Here is an 11,977-nt window from a genome sequence, read left to right as displayed (position 1 = left end):
GGAGCTCAGAAGTTGATGATATACTCAAATCCCTCCACTTCTAAAACCCCATGTTTTTAAGCCACTCATAACATACCTTTCCAGTCATGAGTCAATGGACAGAGTAATTGACGGTATTTATATAGGGAGAATGGGAAGAATTGCCCGAGAATATCACCCCATAACACAACATTTTTCTTATAGAAGAGAGCTGGAAGAATTCTGCGGGGTCGTTTTGGGGCTGTGGAAATGTGTTTCTGTCTTTACTCAGGAAAAGAACAGCAGCAAGCCTTCAGCTCATTGGAGTTCTTTTCAATGCTGCAGTCCCTATGGTGAAATAAAAGCACTTTCTGTGAGCACTATGCTGACTTCCTTTTCTGTCAGAAAAGAGATTTTTTTAAAGTGACTTGGCTTTTTTTTGTATACATCGCATACAAGCACACTCAGAAGTGAACACCCCCCTGAGGAAGATCCGAATGCTTGGGTTAGGTTAACATGGTGGTTATTTCCTGATCATTAAAAATACTCGAGAAGCCACATCAGCTAAGCGGCCAACACCCTGATTTACAGCTCTATCTGCATCCTTTCTTTCTTTGCCGGCATCCCAGTGTGTAATCTAGACAAGGCAGACTTGAGCGCACCCACTTGAGACCTGCGGTACAGCATTCACTGGGCTCAGGGGGAAACCTGGTGGGAGAATCAGGAGGGGCATTGGACAGAAGTGCATGGTGTCAGCATGTGTAAACAAAGTCAATGAATGCTGCACCCTGTCCGTGGGCCGAGAAGGAGAACCTGACCATACCAGCATGCCTACTCGCTCACTGTACGGGACCCCACTTGGGAAAATAAGCCTTGGGGTATACATTTCCAAAGGTGATTTGTGAATAAGGGGGTTCTATAGTCACCCCCACATGTTCTAAATTGGTATGACATACTTTAAAAAATCCTAGAACGTCTGTAAACTAGAAATTTCACGGAGAAGCATGGATCGTTCCTTTCACTTCTCGTCCATGTAGTAAGTATGCTAAGCGCTCACTGGTTTTACTTACTTGGGTTCAGTTGAAGGACACAGTTTGTTTTGTTTTGTTTATTTAATACAAGTAGAGATGAATTTGTTGATTTTTGAGGCAGGTTCTTTCTACACAGCCCTTACATGTCCTGGAACTCGCTATGTAGATCAGGCTGGCCTCAAACTCACAGAGATTCACCTGCCTCTGCCTCCCAAGTGCTAAGATTAAAAGCTACTACACCTGTGAGGTGAAAGTTTTTAAATGTCAAAGACCACCACTTTTTTTTTAATTTTTAGAACCACCAGATCTTTTGATGATACTTGAGATACAAAAATGTTTGTTTTATTTTTTTTTCTATTTATTATGCCAAGAACAATTTAGGAACAACTGCCCTCATCCTAATTTACCTACAGGAAATGTGTGGCGCCCTCTGTGGCAATGCTACTGTTGAAGGAATAAAAAGGGGCCTGAAAAATAATTTCCCCTGAAAAGGAAGTTTTAGGGATATTTTATAAGGAACTGCTTGAGGCCTTCCTCCCCACAATTGCAAGTAATTGCCAAATAAATTAGATTTCAACAGAAATCCATCCCAGTCCTTATTTTTCTGTGGGTTTTGCACTGTGACTTTTAGTAGTGTATGTAGAGTTCCCTATGAATGCTGCAGATATCCTGGGACCTTTGTCAGAATCACGCATGACATCTGGAATCTCCCATGAGACAAGTTTAACAGCCAGGGATTATTTTTTTACCTGGAGCTTTAAAAAAATATACTCGAATTCCAAAGACATAGGCATCGGGAACCAGTTCTGTTATTTGTCGCCAGTGTATAGATGCTTCTCCAGTAATGAGCTGAAATAGCTAAAGTTTCAGGCCAGAAGTACCTGAGTCTTTTACTGAGAAAAGACCCGTGTGAACGATTCTGGGCAGGATTCTGGCAATTGGTTCAAATGAGCCTCACTGATAAATATTTATGAACAGTTTTTCCAGCTGAACTCTGAGCCTGTTCTTGTGAATGTTAGACGTTTTGTAGGGCCTGAGACCAAGCCTGGCAGGTAAGTCCCCAGCTCTCCCATCTCCTTTTCCCCCTTGTCCACCCATTCTCTGTGTTGCCCTTACCCAGAATTTAGTTGATGGCTTGTTTACTTGTGTGGCTTTTCGTTTGTCCTTTTGTTGTTGTTTTTGCCCCCATCTGTCCTGGATTACTGAAGAATGTGGGATATCAATTTAATTATAATAACAATCTGGTTATTTCAGGATGGTCCTCTAAGTCAAGCTGTGACCCCTGGCATCTTCTCCTTCTGGACTGGATTAGATGATCAGTTTTAGAACTGCAGGCTCAGGGGTCTTAGGAGAAATTAAGATCACAGATGGAACCTGCTCTTACTAGAAGCAACAGTCAAAACTTTACCACAAACCGTGAGGGAAAAGTCAGCTGCTGGTGCTGAGTGTCTGGAGACCCTTCCTGGATGGCGCTATGCTCAGCCTAGCCCTTCCTGGTACCTGTGGGCTGGGGTGACCTGTGCATGTGTTTTCTGCCCCCATGTGTGGCCCACCTGCCATGGGGATGCAAGCTCACTCCAGGATTGATCACATTATAGAGACAACCAAAGGAACTGGCTTTGACTCTTTCGCTTGTCACGTGCAAGGGATGGAGCCAGTCTGCTACCCATCAAGGGCTTCAAGGGAATAATTCTAGGCTATGTAAACATAAATGCATTAAAAAAAAACATTATAATCACAGACAACCCCCCCCCAAAAAAGGGTCACCATGCTATTGTCTGGCAATGAAGGATAGAAAGAACCTACTGCAGGAAATTGTAGGAAGAATAAAATGGTACTTGGATTAAAATGAACTTTTGAAAATTTCACTTTTAAAAATCTTAAGCCCCAATTTTTAATCTTAACAACCTTTTGGCAAGAACAAACTCAAATTGTTTGCTTCTGAGTTTTTAGCATTTAGTAAAAATTTCTGCATTTATTTCCAGGCAATAAGTTTCTGCAAGACAGACTTCAGAGTAAAACTCAGCTTTGCAGGGAGAGGCACACTGACTCAGATCGTCCATTTGCCCCTCCAGAATGACAGATTCAGCTTTTGCTAGGAAGCAGGGCTAAGCTTAGGTATTTCAAGTTGTTCTTCCGGAGTGTAGACACAGACAAAACAACCAGCATGTGTTTGCAAAGCTGGCCTAGTAATTCCATGAAGAAAAAAAAATGGCTCCATTTTGCCCCAGCACAGCTCAGTATCACTTGCACCTTCTCAGGTTTTGTAACTGAAGAGACCGGAGGCCTATCTTCTGGTAACAGAATGCTCAGGTAGCTTAGAGGAAGTACTTCTTGGGCCCCAGGGAGGTGACACCCTGTCCAGGAGGCAGGGCTCCCCAGAGCATGCAGCAGCTCACCTGTTGTTTTTTTTTTTCTAAAAGCTACAGAGGGAACCTTTCACGGCGTGTGGAAGCCAACATAAAACATTGTGAGTTTTCCAAACACTTGACTGCCTTTCAGGACTATAAATAAAATGTGTTCAAACAAGTCGCCAGGCTCCAGAGACTCCTGAGAACTCACGGGATGCTCCCATGCCTTTGGTGGCACCTGGCTTGGACTCCGGTGTCACCCATAAGATATTGAGGGCTGGCTTTAGAGCTGAAGCCTTACATGTGATAAGTGCTTATCTGGATGGTCACCCCAGTCACAAGCCGTGTGTTCATGTCTGCACACGTCCACTTCCACATACCTGAGTCACACACACACTTTTGAGGCCTGGCCCTGGAATTTGAGGGTGGGACAGGGCTGAGTCTGTCAAGTGAAGAGTACCTCAGTCCCTACCCCATACACAGAGTCCTGGGGTCTGCACCCAGTGGGGGGTGCAGTTAGCCGGTGAGGGGAGCCCTGGGGACAACCTGAGGATTTGGATATGGAGGACAGCTGGAGCTGTGTGGGGCCTCTGTGGTCCTGGGTGCCCAGTGCTCATAGCCAGTCCTTATCTGGGTCGCTTGGTCCATGCAGCTCCTAGAAACAAGGCCAGACCAAGCAGAGAGCATGAGCAGGGAGCACCGGCCATTTTGGAGCTGCAACAGGAAGGGTGGCTGCTCAGGACCCCATAGCTGTCCTGGCTTCAGAAGATCCTGTAGCCTTGTGAAAGGGACCAAGGCTCATCCAGGCTGAGCCAGAGCAGCCTGGACAGGCACTCCATCTATAGTGTTTGTTGTCCAGGCCCTTCAAAAATGCAGATGAGCTGAAAGTGGATGGAGCCCCCACCCTGGAAAGGAGAACCAACCCTGGAGGCCCCAAGCAGGTACAGCACAGGGAAGGCCTCTGTAACCTGCAAAGGTGTCTGTAGGGTGGGCACATCGGCTCGTTCCTACCAAAGGCAACTTCCTCTATACTACCAGAGTTTCTGTTCATCTCTAGGTGCATTCCTTTGGGATGGTGTATGGAAGAGGTATCTCAGTGGACTGGCAGACCCCAGTTTTTTACTCCCTAATCACCCTACCACCAGCTCACAGGAATGACACACTACCCTGCCCATCTGCCTGTCGCCGTAGCCACTGGCTTCCTGGGATATTACTCTAAAGTGAGAGATAATGTCATGTCCTTTTTAATTCCAAATACTGGCATGCTTCATGTCATTGCTTTTCTTGCTTTGAGACAGGTTTAGTTTGCAGACTGTCCTGAAGCTTATTATGTAACCGATACTCACCTTCAATTCTCAGCAATCCTCCTGTCTCAGCTTAAGTGCTAGGATTACAGCTATGAGCCACCATGTTGGTCCGATGGTTTAATTTTAAATATTGGCTCTCCTACACTCCTGCTCCCTGCTTGGAAACCCCCAGCATGAGTAGGCCCACAGGGCCGAGGACCACCAAGCCACGTCTTCTGGGGTCAGTGTAGAGCTATTCCAGTTGGGAGGGGGCTGATTAACAATGCAGGCCCCCTCGGGGACAGCAGAAGGACAGCACCAGTTGGTTCTGTTATAGAACTCACTGTAGAGCACGGCTCGGAGAACCCAGGGGTTGACACTCTTCACAGTTAGAGAAGGGGTTCTCAACATGTGGGTTGTGACCCCTTTGGCAAACCTCTATCTCCAGAAGCATTTACATGATGATTCATAACAGTAGCAAAATTACAGTTATGAAGTAGCAACACAACATGAGGAACTGTACTGAAGGGTTGCAGCATTAGGAAGGCTGAGACCCACTGAGTTAGAGGAAAGGGTTCTGTCAGGATGGTGTAGCTGAGATGATTAAGGGTCATACTTAACCATTTATAACCAGAAAGGCTCAGCACGTCCTGTCTGTAGCAATGTGTTGTTATGCTCTTTGGACGGACCCACTACCCAGCTCCCAAATGAATCGCACATGGAATCTTCTTATTCTTACTTATAAACGTCCATCCTTAGCTTGGCTTGTTTCTTGCCTACATGTCTTGAATTAGCGTGTCTACCCTTTGCCCTCTGTGTTTTTCCCGTTTTCTTGCTTTAAATCTTACTCTTACCCCATGGATTGTTGTGCAGCTGGATGGCTGGCCTCTGGCGTCCTCCTCCTTCTCTGACTATTTTTCCAGAATCCTTTCTCCTAGTTTTTTCCTATTTGTCCTCTCTGCCTGCCAGCCCTGTCTATTCTTTCTCCTGCCTCGCTATTGGCTGTTCAGATCTTTATTCGACCATCAGGTGGTCAAGACAGGCAAAAACCACAACTTCACAGAGTTAAATGCAACAAACAAAAGTAACACACCTGAACATAATATCCCCAACACCTGACCTCTCCCTCGCTGCTCACTAACGTGGAGATATTCACAGGTACTTCCTGCCTGCCGGGTCAGAGCCTGCTTAGGGGGAGGTAACAAGAAATCATATGAAGCAGCACCACAATCCGTGTTCTTGCTCTGTCCGGCCTCTGGGGTCCACTCTAGCCACCTCTCTGGTAACTGTCCTGCTCTTTGCTGTACCATTTTCCTACCCAAGCAGGCATGCAAATGCTGGGCTGGTTAAACCTGCGATCTCTGGCCCTCCCCAGAGGCTGAGCTGCAGAGACCACTGCTGATGCCCAGAGCTGGTCTGGTCCCCTAGTGCCTGTCAATCCCAAGTACAGTCTCTAGAGCATGCCAGTCAGACTATCTGGATGCATCCTGGATGTTGCTCAGCACCATGCCAGGGTTTAAGACCATAGGTCTACAGAGGGCTCTCTAAACCAGAGTGTGTCACAGCCTCATCTCTGGAATGGAAGGCCTGGGACCTCCCACAGATCTTGATGCTGCTGTTGCTGCCACTGCTGACCCTGGAATACACCAAGTTCAGAGAGAAGGGGAAATAAGCATCAACACGGAACTGGCCCTCAGCTGTTAGGACATCTGACCACTGTGCCTCTCATACCTCCTGGGACACACAGTAGTGTCTCAAGGCCTTGGTGTTAGTATTCACGCAGGCCCCTGACAGGATCCGTCCTCAGCTGCAGCTACTAAGAGCACCTCCTGCGCACATTCACTACATTCCCTTTTAAAAGGTGGGCCTTGCCCACAACCCCCCCCTTCCACCAATCTTGTCCCCTGGTCTCTGCCCCTCTCTGCCCCCTTCTCTGTTCCCTTTTCTGCCCCTTCTCTCTCCTCTTCCAATAACCCTCCCATATGAGTTTTGATACACCGTGTGACTTCTCTTTGTGGCGTTTTTGGTTTTGTTTTTTTTTTTTTTGCTTTTTTTTGTTTTTTTATTTATTTTTATTTTTTTATTTTTTTACTTTTTTCTACTTTATTATTTTTATTTTTTTTATTTTACTTTGTGGCGTTTTTTAAATAAATTACAATACTTGGCCCTACCAGTTAAATTTGTATTTGGCTATAAATTACAGCAGAACCCAAAGTCCAGAGCTGGGTAGCTACTCATGAGTGTCTCCTCAGAGACCTCATAGTAGCGTTGCCTCCTGCTAATGCCGTGTTACCACGAGGTGCCTGCCACAGCCTCAGGCAATGCATGCATTTGTTCTCCATCCAGGAAGAAAGATATGGAAGGATGCCAGAGCCTGGAAGCCAACCCCGTCTTCTGTCACGACGGGAGTGGAAGTCATTTTTGCTCTTCAGCATGAATTTCTTGGGCCAACACTGGGTCATATGGCTGCCTCCAACCACAGGGTGGATGTGTGCAGATGGGAATTACGTCTGCTGGCCACTGCCACGTACCCCTGCCTCATCCTTCAGCTGCATCTTCCTAGTACCCGGCCAGTGAGGTCTCCGAGGCTCTCTCCATTCAGCCTGCTATGCAAGGTGGTCTGGGAGCCGTGCAGTTGGGAGGCTTTCATGCTGTTCTCTGATATGTGCAGCCTTTTGGACAGAGTCCTGCGGATTCCAACCCTCATCCTGGTCACTTAAATTTAGGATCTGTAAGATGGGGCCCTAGAGGCAGCTCCCCTGGACTTCTGTTGGGGTGAGTCTGTGACTTTAGCCGTGTAATACACTCCCTCGCCACTGCTGGGAGGGCCCAGGAGCCTTGACTGTGCGTGCGTGTGTCACTTACATCTTCAGTACCCATCCATCCTAAGGGAGTCATCATCATTCCCAAGCTGAGCAGCAAAAGGACCAGGTGGTCTGGGAATATTGCTCTTGGAGCCCCGCAGAAGGCTGGTGGGGAGGCAGATAACAGGTGACGTCAGTGTCCAGGCTTCGTCAGTGACTTCCTCTCTATTGAGGTCTACTGGGGAAGCTCACAGTAAGAAAAGCAGACATGGAGGACAGGCTAGCTCAGACCTACACAGAAAGGAGCAGCCTCTGAAGGGGAACACAGGCGAGGTTGGTAGGGACCAAATTTAAGAATGGGCAGCCAAGCATGGTGGCACACACCTTTAATTCTAGTCCTTGGAAAGCAGAGGCAGGTGGACCTCTGTGAGTTTGAGACCAGCCTGGTCTACAAAGGGAGTTCCAGGACAGACAGAGCTGCAGAGTGTGACGTTATCTCAAAATAAATAAATAATAAATAAAACAAATAAAAACAGGTGGGATGCTGAAAAAAAGCAAGTTGAGTGGCCAGCCACCAGGTGACCAGAGAGCATCCGGGACCTGTACCTCACCGTGAGTTCTTATTCCCCGGTCACAGCCATCTATTACAGAGCTAGCTTCTGACTGCCCGGTTTCTCGACTGTGTTTGCTGTCTTGGTATATTTCAGGAACCCCTCCCTCTGCTGCTGATGCCCACGGCCACCTACATCAGGAGAGACCTTGGGGACCCAGGCCCCAAGTGGTTGCCTTATTCTAGGGTGTGGGGTGATGATTAATATGACCTCCAGTGTGAACCTTGCTGGCCTGAGGGTGGTGCTGCTGGATGCCACCTCTCCAGGGAGCTCTCAAGCCTCAACATTCGGGTGTGCTCTTAATCCCTGGATGGCTGATGGCATGCATGAAGAAATATTCTCAGAACCTGAAGGGAGTCCGAGTGACCAGAGAAAAGGCAGCTCCCGCCCCCCAGCAAGAAACTTGATGATACCTCCCCTCCCCTTTCCTTTGTTTTAATAGCGGCTGTTGGCTGGGCATGCACATGGGCTCTCTGCGGACACATCACTGTGTTTTAATGACATGGGCAGCGGCAGATGGAGGTGAGGGTAACTGGAGAAGAAAAGGGTATTATTGGTAAATGCGCTGGAAGCCTTGCAAATTTGAGAGGATAAATTGAAATTTTACAGGACTAATGAGTTTTTTGAAAACTGTTAGCCAGGCTTGTCCAAACCGTTCTCTCCCTATTTAAGATTTTCTAAATTAGAAACTCAGAAATTTCAGGAGCTGTTTTGGTCCTGGAATGAATAAACAGCCCAAAGTAGATGGTGTGTTTCCATGTATTAAACTTACGTGTGTCTGGCTTGCATTGTAATCATAGGGTAATATTATTATTAGAATTTATGGTCTGCTCAGGGCTCTAGCTTTATTGAGCTAAGGTCTAGAAACATAGGAACCATTATTGGAATTCAGATGTCAGAAAGAATCAAATTCTTGGCACCTACACACATGTTTTGTATGTACTAAGGTATGCTGGAATAGTTTCATACAAACAAAAAGGTGAATTTAGAGGAAAATTCACTGTATTTCTGCAGGCACGCTCTCTTCAGGGCTTATAACCCAGTGGTTGCAAAACCCTCAATTTGATTATTGGCTCTACTTATCTTAGTCATTGTCTTAGGGTTTCTCTTTCTGTGAAGAGACATGACGACAGCAACTTTTATAAAGGAAAACATTTAATTGGCACTGGTTTGCTGTTTCAGAGGTTCATGGTGGGAAGCATGACAGCATGCAGGCAGGCGTGGTGCTGGAGAAGGAGTTGAGAATTCTACATCTTGATCCGCAGGCATCAGGGAGCGAACTGTGAGCCACACTGAGTGTAGCTTGAGCATATAAGACCTCAAAGTTGGCTCCCATAGTAACACACTTCCTCCAACGAGGCCACAGCTCCTAATAGTGCCACTCCCTATTGGTCAGGAATTCAACACATGAGTCTTTGGGAGCCTTTCCTGGGCAAATCACCACAGCTGTCTTGGAAAACTGATGTTTAGAATCACACTTCAATACTCCAGTCCCCAGAAGTACAACCTTTCAACCCTGGAAGCTCTAGAAGAAATATTTGTTTATTTATTTGTGTGTGTGTGTGTGTGTGTGTGTGTGTGTGTGTGTGTGTGCATTCATATGTGGAGACCAATGTTGGGTATCGTTCTCAATCACTTCTGTCATAGTCAATGTTCTATTGCTGTGAAGAAACACAATTACCATGGTAACTGTTACAAAAGAAAACCATTTAACTGAGGCTGGCTTACACTTCAGAGGTTTAGTCCATTATCATCATGGTGGGAAGCATGGCAGTATGCAGGCAGACGTGGTGCTGGAGAAGTAGCTAGAGTTCTACATCTGGATCAGCAGGCAGCAGGCAGGAACAGAACCACTGGGCCTGGCTTGAGCATTTGAGACCCCCAAAGCCCACCTCCTGTTATACTTTTTCCAACAAAGACATCTCCTAATTCTTGTAATCCTTTCAAACAGTTCCACACTCCCTGTTGACCAAGCATTCAAATATATCAGCTTATGCAGGGTGGGGGAGGCATTCTTCTTAAAACCACCAGAGCTTCTCTACTCATTTTTTTGAGACATAGTCTCTCACAGAACCTGGAGCCACAAGGATCCTCTTGTTTCCATCCCAATCCTCCTGCCCAGCACTGGGGTTACAGGCTGGAGAGCCAGGCTTTGGTGTGACTTCCCAACACAGCTGCAGGACCATGGCGTTCTCCAGAAACCATATGGGCAACACCTGGCAGTGGTGGCCACCTAAGAAGCTCCAACCTAACTGTAACATCCAGTATTTCTACTGGGTCTCACACACATGGAACACGTGCAGGACTGACCCAGTGCCCTGGAGGTTAAGCTGAAGACATCTTATTAGGCGGCCTTTATAACTGACACAGTGTGTCATGTCGTCAGGCCTTGGGTGAAACACTCCTACCAGGCATGCTGCTGCAAGGGTTAGAAATCTCCCAGATTCGCCGCAGTTCGGCAGACCCTGGAACAAGCAGCTCGAGCTGCTTAGGTATGATCACCGACCGTTCCCGTATGGTCCCTTTAACCTGCTCTTTGTTTTGTTTATGAACTGCTTCTGTCTACACTGTCTGCCAGTGTTCCCATTCACTTAATGTTTGTAAGTCCATGCCAATGGCTCCTGGACTCAGATAAAATCATCATGGTCTCACCTAAATCCTCATTTTCTAGAAAATCAGTTCCAGGAAAGCCTGATATTGTTGGTTTGGTTTTTATTTTTATTTTTTTTAATTTTTTGAGGGCAGGGCTGCTGTTTTTAGAGGCAGGGACTCACAACGTAACCCAAGCTGGCCTGGAACTTGTTGTCTTTTAGCTCAGCCTCCCGTATCACAGGCATGTGCCTTGACACCTACTTTGGCTGAAACAAATTTTAAGAAGAAAACTCTGCCCACTGACACCAACTGGCATACTAGAGAGAGACCGAGCAGTCAGATTAGACTATTGCCTTCCTGGCCCATAGTCATCTCTCAGGTGGGCTGTTATGGAATGTATCAGAGATGGACCCCGGCAAGGTGCAGAACTGAGATGAAGTTGTGGTGTTTCTGGAAGCTTTCAAAGCAAATGCTCTACTTTCCTTGGATTATCTGCTCCTCTGGGTCTGGGGAGTGCTGCAGATGACATCCCTAGCTATATTAGTGTTACTCTCACTCTGACCAAGACTCAATGTCAACTAGAGGAGCCCTTCCCCCATCTCCAAAGACCTGGTGGAGTGGTGACTACATCAGAACCCTCACTCTAAGGCATCTTACCAGAGCCAGGTAGTTAAGCTTAAAATGACTCAGTGGTCACGTGTGCTGACAAGGAGCCAGGCAGGAACATCAAGATGTGCAGAGCCAGGCCCCACCCACAGTCACAAAAATGTTCATCTTTGTGTCACCAGTTGCAAAGGGCACAATGCTATGTATGTGATTCTGCCCACTAGTGTCTGTGTGCAAGCTCTTTGCCACATGGTGGGGACACCTAAGCAGCACTATAGTTCCTCAAATCACCCTAACACAACTACACCCCACACTGATGTCCACACACAGATCTCTGTAAGCTTTGGGTTTGTGTAAGTATGGTAATACCCACCCACAGCTGTCAGGTGCATCTGGGCTTTCAGACTTTGCATGGGCAGGCTGGAAAACAGCACTGCATTGTGGGACATCTCCGTGCTGTGGTGCTGTGGGGTGGGCCTGGGGAAACCTTCGGATACACTCTTGTTTTCCTCTAATGTCTCCAGACAGCCTTTCACTCAGAGTGAGACAAAATGGCAGCACTCATATCGACCTTCTGTTTTCTGCCAGGAAGGGAAGACGCTGCCTCTAGACATGCAGACACTCACGCCTGGCTTTCTGGTTGTCAACATCTGTCTAGATATCACAAGGTTGTGGGATTTACTGTTGTAACAGTGTCTTTGCCACAGTGTTGGTCAACATCAGGGAATTAGCCAAGCG

Source organism: Microtus ochrogaster, chromosome 18 (genome assembly GCF_000317375.1).
Source record: "Microtus ochrogaster isolate Prairie Vole_2 chromosome 18, MicOch1.0, whole genome shotgun sequence".
Taxonomy (NCBI): Eukaryota; Metazoa; Chordata; class Mammalia; order Rodentia; family Cricetidae; genus Microtus; species Microtus ochrogaster.
Note: the sequence above shows the minus strand (reverse complement) of the source record.